Below are 12,072 nucleotides of genomic sequence, written 5' to 3'. Positions count from 1 at the left end.
GGCTTTTACTAAGTGCAGAGCAAGTGTGATAATGATTAGCGCTGAGGCATATGCACAACTTAAGTTTGAGCTCAAATTTACTAGTAATGTTTCTTCATAATAACTTTAATGTTTAATATGTCCAGAACATTAGTCAAACAACAAATAGAAAAAAAAACATTGTATTATTTTAAAAAGACCAATATATTTCCGGTCCATTACATCTGAGAAATTCCAAGTGTTTGCCTTATTCATCTGGTTGAGGTGGTGAGTAGTTGAACAGAACATCAATATGAATAACACTTAAAATTTCAATAGCAACAGGAAAGAAAAACATCTCAGAGCCCAGACTATTGCTGTGAGGCACAGGACCTCATATAGTCAGAGTCATACAGAAATGGGCCCTATAATCCACCACAACCTGTCAGTGGTGGGAAAGTTATTGGAAAGGATTCTAAGAGACAATTTATTTGCATTTGGAAAAGAAAAGACTGATTAGGGATAGTCAGCATGGCTTTGTGCATGGGAAATCATGCCTCACGAATTTGACTGAGTTTTTGAAGAGGTGACAAACAGGGCAGGGTAGTAGATGTAGTCTACATGGACTTTGGCAAGGCCTTTAATAAGGTTAATCGAAGCAGGACATACACAATGAATGACAGGGCTCTGGGGAGTGTTGTTCAACAGAGAGACCTTGGGGTTCAAGTACATTGTTCCCTGAAAGTGGCAACTCAGATGGACAGGGTGGTGAAGAAGTCGTATGGCACGCCTTCCTTCATTGACCAAGACATTGAGTATAAGAGTTGGGATGTCAAGTTACAATTGTACAAAATGTTGGTTGGGCAGCACCTGGAGTATTCTATGCAGGTCTGGTCGCCACACTACAGGAAGAATATGAGTAAGTTAGGGAGTGTGCAGAAAAGATTCACAAGGATGTTGCCTGGATTGGAGGGTTTGAGTTTTAAGGTGATATTGGAAAGGCTGGGTCTGTTTTCCCTGGAGCAATGGAGACTGAAAGGTAACATGATAGAGGTTTATAAAATTATGAGAGGCATAGATAGGGTAGATGAGTCTCTTTCTCATCGTAGCGGTGTCTGAAAACTAGTGGGTATAGGTTTAAGGTGAAAGAGGGAGACAGTTTAAAGCGGATCTGAGGGGTAAATTTTTCACACAAAGAATAGGTGATCTGGAATGAGCTGCCAGAGGAGGTGGTGAAACAGAAACAGTAACAACATTTAAGAGGCAACTGGACACCTACTTGAATGAGCAAGGCATGGAGGGATATGGATTTAATGCAGGCAGTTGAGATTAGTTTAGATGGGTATGATGATCAGCATAGACACAGTGGGCCAAGGGCCTGTTTCTATGCTGTACAGCTCTATGATTCTTTATGCTCATCCACACTAATCCAGTTTTCCTGCATTAGATTTCTATCCTCTTATGCCTTCCCTATTTAGGTGCTTGCCTGAATGTCTCTTAAACATAGTGATTGTATCTGGCTCCACCACATCTTCTGGCAGCGAGCTCCAGATATCAACTACTCTCTGTGTAAAAGCCTCAAATCGAGGGGACATGCCCTCTTCTTGTTATTACGATCGGGGAGGAGGTACAAGACCCACACTCAACGATTCAGAAGCAGCTTCTTCCCTCTGCCATCAGATTTCTGAATGGTCCATGAACCCATGAACACTACCTCATTATTCCTTCTTTTTGCACTTTATTTATTTTTGTAATTTATAGTAACAAATTTTATGTCATTTAAGTCAGTGATAATAAATCTGATTCTGATCCCCTTTAAAACTCTTTCCTCTCACAAACTGTGCCTCTTGTTTTTGATACCCCTATTATGGGAAAAAGATTCTACTTACCCTATCTATGCCTCTTCTAATTTTATAAACCTCTATCAGGTCACCCCCTCAGCCTCCTTTGCTCCATGGAAACAAACCCAGTCAATATCTCCCATAACTAAAGTCCCCCAATCCAGGGAACATCCCATTGAATCTGCTTTGCACTCTCTCCAGCGCAACCACGTCCTTCCTATAGTATGGTGAACAGAACTGCACACAGTACTCCAAGTGCAGTCTAAGCAGCGTTTTGTAAAGCTGCACCTTAATGTCCAAATTTTTATATTCTGTGCCCTGACCTATGAAGGCAGGCATGACGTGTTGCATCTTTATGACCCTATCTACCTGTGTTGTTACGTTCAGGGAACTATGGACTTAACCATCAAGGTCCATTAACATTTATGTCCTACACCAATGTGACTTCCCAAAATGAACCACCTCGCACTTGTTGAGATTAAATTCCATCTGCCAATGCTCCGCTCAACTTTCCATCTCGTGTATATCCTGCTGTAGTCTTAGACAACCTTCCTCACTATTCACACCACCACCAACTTTCCTGTTTCAACTACGACCCTTTGGTCATGTTTGGCAATAGATACTCAGAGAAAAGACATTGATCAGCTGTATTTTAGGTTAATGGTAGAATGCACTGAGTGAAGACAGCATTAATAAGATGGACAATTGCACTGAGGCTGCAAATATGCACCAATATGCAAAAGAGGCAAATAAAATTCACTGGCATTCAACATGTGCAGCAGTTAGAGCTCTATGGTGAAGACAGAAATGATCTATTATCCTTGGTATGTGTTAAGCAAACAAAGCATAAGTTCTTGCGTATTTGCTAACAATATTGTGATTTGTTTCCCTTGCCATATTACTCACCTTCCCATAACTTGACACTATTAATATTTCTTAGTCTACAGTTCCATTTGAGCCAGGACCTCCAGGAGCCTGGCCAAGTGGCCAGTCCTCAAAAACAAGGCCAGACAGAGGGTGCTAACTGAATATTCAACTGTTGGAGGCATTACAACTGAACCCAATCCTACATGGACCCAGGGCAGACAGAAGCTCATATACTCTACCTAGCAGCAGATCTTGGCTTGATCAGAAATTGGAAATAAATTCAGAACATACATCAGGCAGACTACATGAGGAGAACAACAGAGAAGCATCTTAGGTCAATGACCTAAAATTCTGTTTAGGTCAACACAACTGTTCAGATGAAAGGCAGTCAGCTTGAAAAAATCACTTTTTGTTTTTCTCTCCCTGCAGATGCAACCTGACTTGCTGAGTATTTCCATTATTTTCCGGTTTTATTTCAGATGACTAACATCTGTAGTTTATTTGCTTTTGTATCATAAATCATAATTTTACTTATGCATTTCTTGGGACGTGGGCAATGCTGGCAAGGCCACCATTTATAACTCTTTCCTAAATTCCCTTAATAAGGTGGTGGTGTGCTATTGCAGCCCTCTGGTGAAGGCTGTTGGATATGGAATTCTAGGATTTAGACTCAGTGTCAATGAAGGCACAACAACATATTCCCAAATCAGGATGATGTGCAACATTTCGGGAAACATGCTGCTCTTGTCCTTCTTGGTCACAGACGTCTTTGGTTTGGAAAATCAGAAAGATTAGAAATTAGAAACATGTTTGATTTTTGTCTTTGCAGCAGAGGGGCCTAGTGGCTGACTATGCTGACGGAGATCAGTTATATCCTACCAGGGATTCAGGCTCAACCATTCCGATGTGTATCCCTGAACTGGATTAACCTTCTGAGCTATCATGAGAGATTAATTGCAAATCTTTAAAATTACAATAAAAATACTTGTCAATTGTCGAATTCATCGAATGGAGCTACATGGACAAGCTTGCTGTGGCCCCTACTTTTCAGCATGAAGAGTGATCAGGAATGGGATGTGTTGGGGTGCCACAGATAAAACTGCAGGGCTGGTGCAATCAAACAGCCTCTCAAAAGTAGAAAAAAATAAGGACAAGTGGGTATCATCTACGATACAGTGAGGACACAAGGTGTCAGAATTTTGGGCAGTAGCATGAATTTTTAATCTTTTATGTAAACATACAGAAAAATGTGTGAAGTGAGCAACTTAAATTCCATTGTGAGAAAACATTGTGAAGTCAGGAAAGGAACCCTATAGGGATCAACATTTGCTTTTTTAAAAGAAATCTTGTGAAATCATTGACACTTTTCAAGGGGACCTGAATGCCTACTGCAGGGAGCTTAGCTATACCATGCTGTATCTACCCCAGTATATCGTGGTCGCCTGAAATGGAAGATATGTGAGCCTCAAAGGGCAAGATCGACATTTAATACATTCGTCTGGATTAAGCTGTTAAACTTGAAATTGACAATAATTTAGGAATTGATTGTGCTTTTTATTTTTTTGACCCTACAACAGCTCTTGTTCTACCTTGCACTTTCTGCAGGTTCCAGATTTCTCTATTCTCTTAGTTATTTCTTATGCAAATAGATAATTTGCATTTAGTCAGTTTCCAGCACAGTTTAAACACAGATGAACTCCCCACAGCACCATCTGTTCCAAGCTTGTCTCCGCATCACAATAGCAACTGCCTCATCTTTCCCTCATGGGACCCATCCCCATTGATTTTAAATTAGGAAAATGGTATTGAGGCACTTAATTCCCTTCAAGCTATCAGCTGCTTTAGGCACATTGTGATGGGATCCCAGAAGCTTCTCCAATGACGTAATTTACATCATGATTCAGGCAGGACCTATGATGGAGAATGACACAGTAAGTGTGGCACCCTGGCAGACACCAAGATTAATAGTTCCAGAGAAGGGGAAAGAGAAATGAGTAACAATCTTTTGCCTATTAAATGAATTTTGCAATTGATAACACTTATGATAATCCAATTCTGAACTATGCATCAAGGTACAAAATAAATCCATGCTAGAGTCACATTGCTTTGTGAAAATGACTCAGACATCCAGTGGGCTAAGACAGAAAGCACACACGCAGGCTCTTACTTGACAGAATTATATATTTGCCATATAAACCGATCATGTTGTCCAATGCCATTACAGTAAATCCCACTCAGTATATACCCCTGACCTGTGTTGAAAATGCATGCTCTCTCTCTTGCACACACACACCCAAACAAGAAGGTAAGAATATACGTTCATGACCATGCCATAACCATGCACAAAGGCAATTATACATGACCATGAAATTCTGAGTTGTCTGCTGGGTCTGTATTCTCAAATCAATGCTGCCAGTGATGATTCTCGACTAGGAACTAGAAAACAACATCTTAATGACGTTGCATCACCAGAGGATATAGCAGTATAGAGCTGATTGCACCAAAATGACTGGAAAGTGTTCAGTTCAATTTTTAGACTACCCCAACTGGAACGATCTCAGTCAGATCAATTCAACAACCAAACCATTAGATCAGCCATGACCTTATTAAATGGTGGAGCAGGCTAGAGGAAGCCGAAGGCCTACTCCTGCTCCTAACGTTCCTGTAACATCTCTGACCAGCAGTGGAATAAATAGCCAAGAGTTCCAGGAACTTATTTTATCCTGTGACTCCTGCTCAGAAATATATACACATGGATCTCAGATGATGTTTGGATTCGGTTTGATTGAAAGAAGGAAGAAAGCCATGAATTTTCTAGCACCCTTCACAATTTTCAGATCGCCATTCACTGTCTACATCCATATTTGAAAAATAACAACCTAGAGACAATGAAGGCTGGTCGATATTTGTGGATCAAATCCCAAATGAACCAGCATTTCTATCAGAGAAAAAGGGGAATACATAGCTAAATTCTATGTTAGGCAAAAGCAGTAAATCTATGTGCACATAGAGCTATCAATTGTCCCAGGAGTACAATATCTGAATTACAGAAACAAAGGACAGCAGACGCTGGAACCTAGATGAAAAACACTATGATGCTGGAGGAACTCAGCAGGGTCAGGCAGCGTCTGTGGAGAAAAGCAGGTGGTCAACATTTCGGGTTAGGATCCTTGTTACCTTACCTTTGACCCATCGTCTGGTGGTCTGCTCTCCCCTCCTCCCCTGCACCTGCCCATCATTATCTCTTACTTGCATCTATCTATCACCACCTTGTGCCCACCCTGCTTCCCCTCTTTTGTTCACCTATCACTGCTCTGCTTTTCCCCTCTGTATATTGGGCTTCCCTTTTTCCTATCTTCAGCCCTGAAGAAGGGTCCTGACCCAAAACGTTGACCACGTGCTTTTCTCCACGGATGCTGCTGGCCTGCTGAGTTCCTCCAGCATCATAATATCTGAATTATTTTAGAGACAGAGATAGACAACCATTATAGTGAGGACAACTCAGCTGTCTGATCTATTTATAGTACTTTGTATTTAGAAATGAACTTTGACAAACAATTGTGCTGTTAGGAAAACACACCCGATAGAGCGTTCAGCATGATCTGTCGGCTGAGCCATAAATGCTCTTCCTTTGTTACTTTAATAGCTGAAACATCCATCACAAACAATTGTGTTTCTGGCAGGAGGGAAGCAGTTGGGTCTTCACGAGCTGTCAACCAGTTTTCAGATCATTCTCTTAATATTTTAATTTATTTTTCTTGACAATTTATTAGTTGCACTTTACTCCTGGACTTCAATTCCTTCATTTGGTGATAGTGCATTCGAGCAGGTCTTTCCCCCTCCCACCTTCCCATCCCTCTAACTCTCACATAACGTGATTCTCAAAGCACTCATTCTCTATAACACCAGTCCCTCAAGGAAGAACTTCACTTGGTTCAGCACCATGCCAGGTACATTTTCCTGGGTTGGGATTATTATTCATTTTTGCTCTCAGTAGAATTACCATCATCAGGCAATAAACATTAGCAGTGATAATCAAGGACACACAGTCACACAGGTACTGTCACACAGCTGCTACTGCTGCACCTATGACAGAAGCAAAGAACTCTATAAGGGCATAAGAGTCCTGACAGTGACAGGCAAGCACATACTGAGCATCACAAAGGTAGGTGCTTAGGATAAGACTGGAAAGGGCATAGAGAAGCATGTGGAGACAGCTACTACACCCGCATGGGGAGACAGCTACTACACCCGCATGGGGAGACAGCTACTACACCCTCACCTGTACCTGCTGATAGAAGCCAGTAACACCACATCCTTGGCCTACCAGCTGGCATATCCAGTGAGCAACAGTAAGAGCGGGAGTAGGAAAATGTACTGCTAACCCCCAGCTGGCAGTTATATGTGGTGGTTTGAAAGGGACTGCAGTCCTGGGCAGGGAACTTTAGTGCAGGAATGCAGAAATGGATGTTAATCCCCAATTTTTATCCATTATTTCATAACTGTTCCAAAGGATGTCCTTCAGTATACTGCCCAAAAAGCCTCAGTTCTGACAAAAGCCTTAATAGCAAGGTGCTATTAGGCTTTTCACTGTGTAGCTGAAAACGATTGAAATCTCTACACACACACTGCCATCTGGCAATACTGTGCACAATTAGGAGGAAACACCTGCCTGACTCCTTAGACCAGGGCACTGAGGTCAGCCAACCTGAACTGTCACTTATGCTGACATTAGTCATCCTAACAAGGAGCAGACCTAGAAACTAGGTCTTCTAGATGCTTATGCTTCATCGAGTCAACTGATAAACTCACACAGTCACTAGCAACTGATCTTTATTACACATCACAATTAAAGATATGTTGTCCCACAATGGTCATTTTCTGACGATTTAGGTTCCCTGTGCCTCCTATGTAAACAAGATCAATTCTGCAGCAAGAGAAATGGCACATTAAATAATTGCTCCTACACTATTAATTTTATAATATAATGATATGTAAATAGAGTACTCAAAGGTCAGTTTTGATCATCAGGTCTGATCTGGAACATTTGGATGGATGCTTCTCAATAAATACTTGCCCGCTGGGGGTCAGAGGTAACCAGTTCAAAGAACCATTCTCTGCTTGATATGGCCGGCGACCTCCTCTGCTCTGTGCTTAAGCTGTTTTATATTGGCCGACTATGAAATGCCCAACAGCTAAGAGCAGTGACGCGCACTGTATTTTAAATCACTCACATGAACATAAGGTAATACAAATGCTAAAATGCTGTAGAAAATCTCCTGATTTTTTCCTTTTCTCCTCCATACTGGGGAAGTTGAATTTTACCCAGACAACTTCATTCTCTCAATTACATCAACACTAAGTACTGATCAGAGGAAATACGATACAAACAATTCTGAAGGTCTTTAACTGGTTTTCAAGAGGTTGTTATATTGAGATTCATTTTCTCCTCTGCTGCTCTTACAGAAATGTAAATCTTGGATAATCTTTCAATGGAAGTTTTTTTAATATGAAGTTTGCTGCTCTGAAACTTTCTGTCAAAGCCAGCCTAAAAATGTGCTAATGTGCTCTGCCACCAAGTGGCAGGATTGGGACTCACAAGCTGTTTTCATTTACTAAAGACAATCTGATATGCTTGATTTTCCTGATTCTTCTGGAACAATCACCAATCAAGGTTGGAATCCTGATTCCATATTCATATATTTTCAGACTGAATCTTTAGGTAAAACTTTCCAGCAGTTCTTGACCTAACTTTATAGTTTTTTTCCATTATACTCAAAGGAGTTATGTCATAACTGCCATTTACATCTTCTAGATCTTCATCTTCCAGATTTTCAAGTCCAGTACCAAGTACCTGATGCACTTGTCACCAACAATTAAACACAGGTGTCTTATGCAAGCAAGGGCTTTGATTTAGAGATCCTCTGAGCTAACTGCTAAATGGACCTTCAGCACTGCAAATCAAAGGCTTCTCTTTAAAGAATCTTTAGAAACAAACAATGCAGAAGGAATTCAGCACACTATCCTTAAATCGGCACAATAGAAATACCATCCAAGAAGACAAATAATCCCATTTGCTTAAACACCTTTCATTTATATGTAATGAGTGCAGTGCCACCAGGCTCAGTTGTGGGCCCTCAACTATTTACAATCTGCATTAATGACAGGTGAAAGGACAGAATATAAAGCATTTTAAGGACAGAATATAAAGCATTAAGGATTGCTGATGATATAAAACAAGATGGGAAAGTGAACTCTGAGGAGGGTTCAAAGAGTTTGCAAAGGGATATAGAAGGGTGAAATGAATTGGCAAGAAAATGGCAGATGGAAATAATGTAGGAAAAATGTGAGGTTACTCTTGTGAGCAGTTTTGGGCCCCATATCTAAGGAAGGATGTGCTGGCATTGGAGAGGGTCCAGAGGAGGTTTACAGGAATGGTACCAGGAATGAAAGGGTTAACATATGAGGAGCATTTGATGGCTCTGGGCCTGTACTCGCTGGAGTTTGGAAGATGAGGGGGGATCTCAATGAAACCTACCGAATGATAAAAGGCTTGGATAGAGTGGATGTGGAGAGGATGTTTCCAGTCGTGGGAGAGTCTAGGACCAGAGGGCACAGCCTCAGAATATAAGGACGTCCCTTTAGAACAGAGATGAGGAGGAATTTCTTTAGCAAGCAGGTGGTGAATCTGTGGAATTCATTGCCACAGATGGCTGTGGAGGCCAAGCCATTGGGTATATTTAAAGTGGAGGTTGATAGGTTGATAATTTGTAAGGATGTCAAAGGTTACAGGGAGAAGGCAGGAGAATGGGGTTGAGAGAGAAAAATAAATCAGCCGTGATCAAATGGTGGAGCAGACTCGATGGGCCGAACAGCCTAATTCTGCTCCTATGTCTTAGGGTCTTACTCACTTTGATAAAATCAATATTTTTTGGCTAAGAAACAGTGAAATATATGTTTATAGAGGGATTTTAGTTTGCTTGTTCATATAAAATGAAAAAGTGAACTTGCAGGTATAGAAAGCATCGAGGAAGTTGAATGATATATTGGTCTTCTTTCTAGAGGAGTGAGGAAGTCTTGTTGGAATTGTACAAGGCTTGATAAGGCCACATCCAAAATATTGGATGCAGTTGTGATTTCAGTGCCTAATTAGGATGAAGAGCATAATCTTTGTAGTGGAAAGCATAAAGAATCAGAAGCTCCGTTCAAGGTTAAACTGATGACAGACACTCTGGTACAATCTGTTGTTTTTGAAAGGAAAACAGACCAAATTGGTGACAGCATTATTGAATTTGCAAAAGAGCTGCAGAAAATGGCTTACAGCAGTGCCAATATTTAGCAGAAAGAACTTGCAGATCACTCAAAAGCAGATGTCAGACAAGTCTGGCTCTGCCTAAATTGTAGAAGGGGTGACAGAGGTGGTGCTGGGGTAGAGGTGGTTGTTCTTGGCATATATGTGGAAAGTGACCTTGTGATATCTAAAAGGAGAGGATGTAGATGAAAAAGTAATGGGCAATGATATAGCTTTGGGGGCCTCCAGTGGTAGTGTTAGGGTAGGAAGAAGAGTTGGAGATACACAGACACAGCTGGATGGGTAAACATAGATCAGAGCAAAAGCAATCTCATTGAATCAAACTATAAAAATATGTACTCTATTGCCTCAAGGGGTGGGAGGAATGGTGGACAGTAAGACTGAGTAGAAATTGTTGTCACAATCAGAGAGGATGGCATATGTAACCTTAATAAGGGTTGTTCCGCTACTGTGGCAGGGGCAGAAACCTAACAACCATTTTGCCCACAAATTCAAATCAGAAGTTGCATACAAGGTGATCCTTGATTTGAAAAACATTCATAATCTTGGAAAAGGAATAAGAGCCTCAAGATAGGTCAAAAATTTACAAGGGCAATGAGATCTTATATTTTTCTGAGAGTGGGGTTGACAGCAACTTTTAAAATTAGACAGTATCTTGGGAGGGGTGAAGGGGGAAATTAGTTGAAGGTCATTTGATAGGAGTTCTAGGAAGAGAAAGTAAAGTGGATATTGGGTTACTGGGAAATGGGTCAAGTATGCAAAAGATGGGAAACACATGGACGTCGAGTTCATGAAAGGAGATGGGCCAGGACCAGACAAACAAATTTCTCACTTTGATTTTAAAAGCTTTTATGGATTCTGCTATCACCACTTTTGCTGGTAGGTCATTTAAAGTCCTGACAATCTCTTGTGTATCCTAACCTCTCATGATCTTTTGCTTTTGAATTTATAGTTCAAGCAGTGATTCGCCAATAAGCAGAAATATATTTTATCTATGTGGCTCAATGGATAGCATTTTCACCTCTGGGTCAGAGGGTGTGGTTTCAGTCCCACTGAGAGACTTGTGCATAAGATTTTAGTCTGACATGCCCATCCAATACTGGGGAAATTCTGAACTGTCATGGTACTGGTTTTGGATGAGATTTTAGGCTACATTCTGCTGGCCCAGAACCCCCACCCAGAATGATTGCTAACAGTACCTGTATGTCTCAACTTATCTGGCTTGATATAGAGGCACTATCTCAATGAAGACAACGGTGTGGGTCTGGAGAATGGATGTGCCACAAGCAGTGTAGCGTGGAAACCATATTCCTGAAACATCTCTGATGGACAATGATGAAGGCAAAACCTGAGGTGGAACTTCACCTTCTGCCAAAGCTATCATTAATTTTAAGTTTTAAAATGAAATAATAATTAACCAACATAAAAATAATTTAAAATATTAACTAAAAACACATTACACACAATATAGAAATAATTAAACAATTTTAAAGAAATATCAAACCTTCCCCATTGCTTCCTAAATTTGTGCCCTACAAATCCTAGCAAGACAAGTCTTCACTGTGGAGTAAAAATCTCAGGGTGATATTTGAAGAAGTGCAGAATGGGAACACACCACCACTACACAAAATAGATTTTTTTGGTCATTTATCTCATGTTGTTTATGGTACCCTGCTGTCAACAAATTGCCTAAGTTTTCTCTCATTTCAAAAGTACTTAATTGGTTTTGATGCACACTGGAATGTCAAAAGCATGTATCACATAAACCTTACCATCCAAGGATCCTTTTTACAAATTATATGGCTAGTTCCTCTTTTCAATTTATTGAAATTGTTTATTTTAGTGAATGTTGACAGTTCCCTCTTTTCCCCCCAAGTTCTTAAATAAAATGTAGTAATTGTTATATTTTCAAAATGCTGTCCTCCTCTTTCCTTGACTTGTTTACTTACTGGAAGTGGATTCTGTTCTGCCGAATTGAAATAGTGCACTGTGATTTTAAAATCTCCCTTTTACACCAGTCTTCTTGGCTAATTAAAGACAAACATGATTAAGACACTTGTTTTGTCCACAGGTCCACCTCTACAATTCAATTAA

The 12,072-nt window shown here is 40.5% G+C and overlaps 1 protein-coding gene across 4 annotated transcripts in view; it reads right to left on the bottom strand.

The window, feature by feature from the left end:
• The window catches only part of zgc:154075 (uncharacterized protein LOC556929 homolog), a 195,900-nt gene that overhangs the window by 7,011 nt on the left and 176,817 nt on the right, over window positions 1-12,072 (bottom strand). The gene's annotated exons all lie outside the window — the stretch shown is intronic.

The sequence above is a fragment of the Pristis pectinata genome, chromosome 26, assembly GCF_009764475.1.
Source record: "Pristis pectinata isolate sPriPec2 chromosome 26, sPriPec2.1.pri, whole genome shotgun sequence".
NCBI classification, from domain to species: Eukaryota; Metazoa; Chordata; class Chondrichthyes; order Rhinopristiformes; family Pristidae; genus Pristis; species Pristis pectinata.
The sequence above is the reverse complement of the archived record's forward strand: the minus strand, read 5'-3'. Positions and strand labels throughout refer to the sequence as shown.